We start from the raw sequence: 2,717 nt of genomic DNA, 5'->3' as shown, positions 1-2,717 counted from the left end.
TTGCAGCTGCAGGATTACACCTCAGGCCTGTATGCCAGGCCTGAGCTGTGCCTGGAGGGGGCAAGGTGAAGTTGGAGGAAGAGGAAGCTCTCCACACACTCACCGGACCTGGGCTAGGACTGGGTCTGGGGGCTCCCAGAACTTGGCAGAAAATCCTATTCAGCAAGCGGGGTGGGGGAGGCACTGCGGAGTGGTGGGGGGCGGCCCAAGGGGCTGGGAGAGGGTCCGGCCCACTCTGCGCCTGCGCTGGGACTGGTCCTGCCGTCACAGGGTAGCAGGAAGCTCTCCGCACACTCACCGGACTTGGGCTAGGACTGGGTCTGGGGGCTCCCAGAACTGGGCAGAAAATCCTATTCAGCAGGCGGGGTGGGGGAGGCACTGCGGAGTGGTGGCGGGAAGCCTGAGGGGGTGGAGAGGGTCCGGCCCACTCTGCGCCTGAGCTTGGACTGGTCCCGCTGGCGCAGGTTAGCAGGATGCTCTCCGCACACTCACCGGACCTCTTTACATCTTTTTTGAATCTGCTTCATGCTTTCTATTTCTTACATTGCTCATTCAAGGTTTCCATCATTTTTGTATTCTCCTCTATTTTTTTTTGCACACCCAGCATTTCATTGGGTAAGGGAAACTGATGCAAAGATGGCGCGAGGCAGCTGCAGCCTTCCTCACCAAAGTCCAGGAAAGTAGGGGCAGCCAAATGGGGCACACACGCACGCAGCAGACTCAAGTGTAGAGGTCAAAGTCAATGCGTTTAGAATTGTAAAACTGACCGCCAGGAGGATCCAGCTTCTGGCAGTAAACACCATCCGGGAAGTAGCCTTCACTCACCCAGGTCTGCATCTGGGCACTGGTGAAGGGCCCGTACAGCTCGGCATCTCCTGTGTTCTCCCACTTATATTCCCACATCACATCCATCAAACCATCGCCTGGTGACTCTGCTTCTTCTCTCTGGGCAGGGGTAGGGGTCTCTAGCTCTGCCTTTGCTACTTCCTCAGCAAACATATCCAGGGAGGGTGGAGGTGTGGGACCTTGGGGTCCCTGAGGTCGGCAGCCCAAACCCTTCAGCCGCATGGCCAACCGTTCCCTCGTTTCCTGGTAAACACCGAGGTTGCCTAGAGCCACCATCTGGTCGGCCAACCCAGACAGCCGGTCCAGGCGCTGGGGGGAACTGGGCCGCCGAGGTCCCTTGCTGCCCTCTTTGCCTCCCCCGCGGGCCCCCAGGCGCCTAAGCACTCCAGCTACTGTCTCTCTTGGCAACAGCAGCCCCACAAGTCCCTTCAGGAGGGCTGGGCACTCATCGGGGTCTGGCCCACACTGTCCTCGTCCTCCTCCTCCAAAGCCTGGTGCTGATCAGGGGGCCACTCCCTGATCTTCACCCAGTCAATGTTGTCCAGCCAGCTGTCTCGAATTTGTGCATCCAGATTCAGGAAATAGTTTCCATCGGCGTCAAAGTGGCCTTCCTCCATCTCCTCCTGAAGGTTGAAGGGCGTAATTCGCACATCCCCCTCGCTGGGAAGCATGGCTGCTTCCTGACCTTCCACATCCTCCGAGGCCAGGATGTCATATTTGCTGGAGCCCTCATCTTCCTCATTCTCCTCATCACTGTCCAATGAGTGTTTATCTTGGAAGCGGCTCCCAGGACCCCCGGGCACTGGGTCTACCAGCTTCTTCTTGGGAGCACTGACTTCATCCTCCTCATCCTCGTCTCCCACACCTTGGAAGGTCACCTTCCTCTTTGACATGACTGGTCAGAGGAGCTGGGGATCCAGGGAGAGGCGAGGAAAAGGAGAGAAAGATCTCTCCTCTATTTTTTAAATCAGTGTGTTCTCTAGAAATATTTAGGAATTGTATCTTTATAGAATTATTATTATTAATTATTATTACTATTTTAACCTGGAAGATCATTTCTGATCTGATTTCCTATAAACCATTCTGCAATTGTTTTCTTTTTTTACTTCAGTTGCCATTATTTCAGAGATTTTAGGTGTGTGACTTCCAATTTTGTGCTGAACTTTGAGCACAAAATAGATAAAAGTCTATTTTGAGTCTTCTAGTTTTGTTCTGGGTGGGCTCAGGACCTGAGATTGCACTTTTTTTCCTTTTTTTCCCCCCATAGTTTCATTGATGAACAAATAGCAATGAGACATTTTCAAATCAAATCGGTAGGACAGTTTCAATAATTAACACACTGCATACATTCTTCTTAGTGGTTAATTGCTGTATAAGATGTGGACTTGATATCCTATTTACAAACACCATTAGAACAAATCATTCTATTCATTAACAGAATGCAACTCTATATCTATCCCAACCACTTTGAATACAAGATACAAAATGGACATTCATCTGTATTCCCCTTTTTTTGTTAAGTTCCATTATTTGAATATTATAGGTGTGTAAATTCAGCAAAATATTCTAAAAGAGTCCAGTAGCTCATAATAGTACCGGGTCTTCCACTTAACTGGCAATGTCAGAAATTGTTGAACTGAGTCCCCTATAGCTCAACATAACAGCATGGCTTTATTTCTTATATTTCCTTTTTATACTTTTCTTCTGGATGGTTAAGACCAAGGTAAAGCAGGACCTATGTAACAAGAGTTGTAGCTCTTGGGTCTGAGAAGGTCAGTGAAATCCCTTCAGGATTTATCCTGAGATCCTGTACCTCAGATTGTAGAACCTTTGTCAGTGTCAGCCATGTGGATGAGTCACGGCCATTGCTT

The 2,717-nt window shown here is 49.9% G+C and overlaps 1 pseudogene; it reads right to left on the bottom strand.

Moving 5' to 3' along the window:
- Nucleotides 1–625: 625 nt before the first annotated feature.
- On the bottom strand, nucleotides 626–1,788 carry LOC101569232 (annotated as a pseudogene).
- Between the last annotated feature and the right edge of the window lie 929 nt (nucleotides 1,789–2,717).

This window comes from Octodon degus, unplaced genomic scaffold, assembly GCF_000260255.1.
Source record: "Octodon degus isolate 3935 unplaced genomic scaffold, OctDeg1.0 scaffold03052, whole genome shotgun sequence".
Classification (NCBI taxonomy): Eukaryota; Metazoa; Chordata; class Mammalia; order Rodentia; family Octodontidae; genus Octodon; species Octodon degus.
The sequence above is the reverse complement of the archived record's forward strand: the minus strand, read 5'-3'. Positions and strand labels throughout refer to the sequence as shown.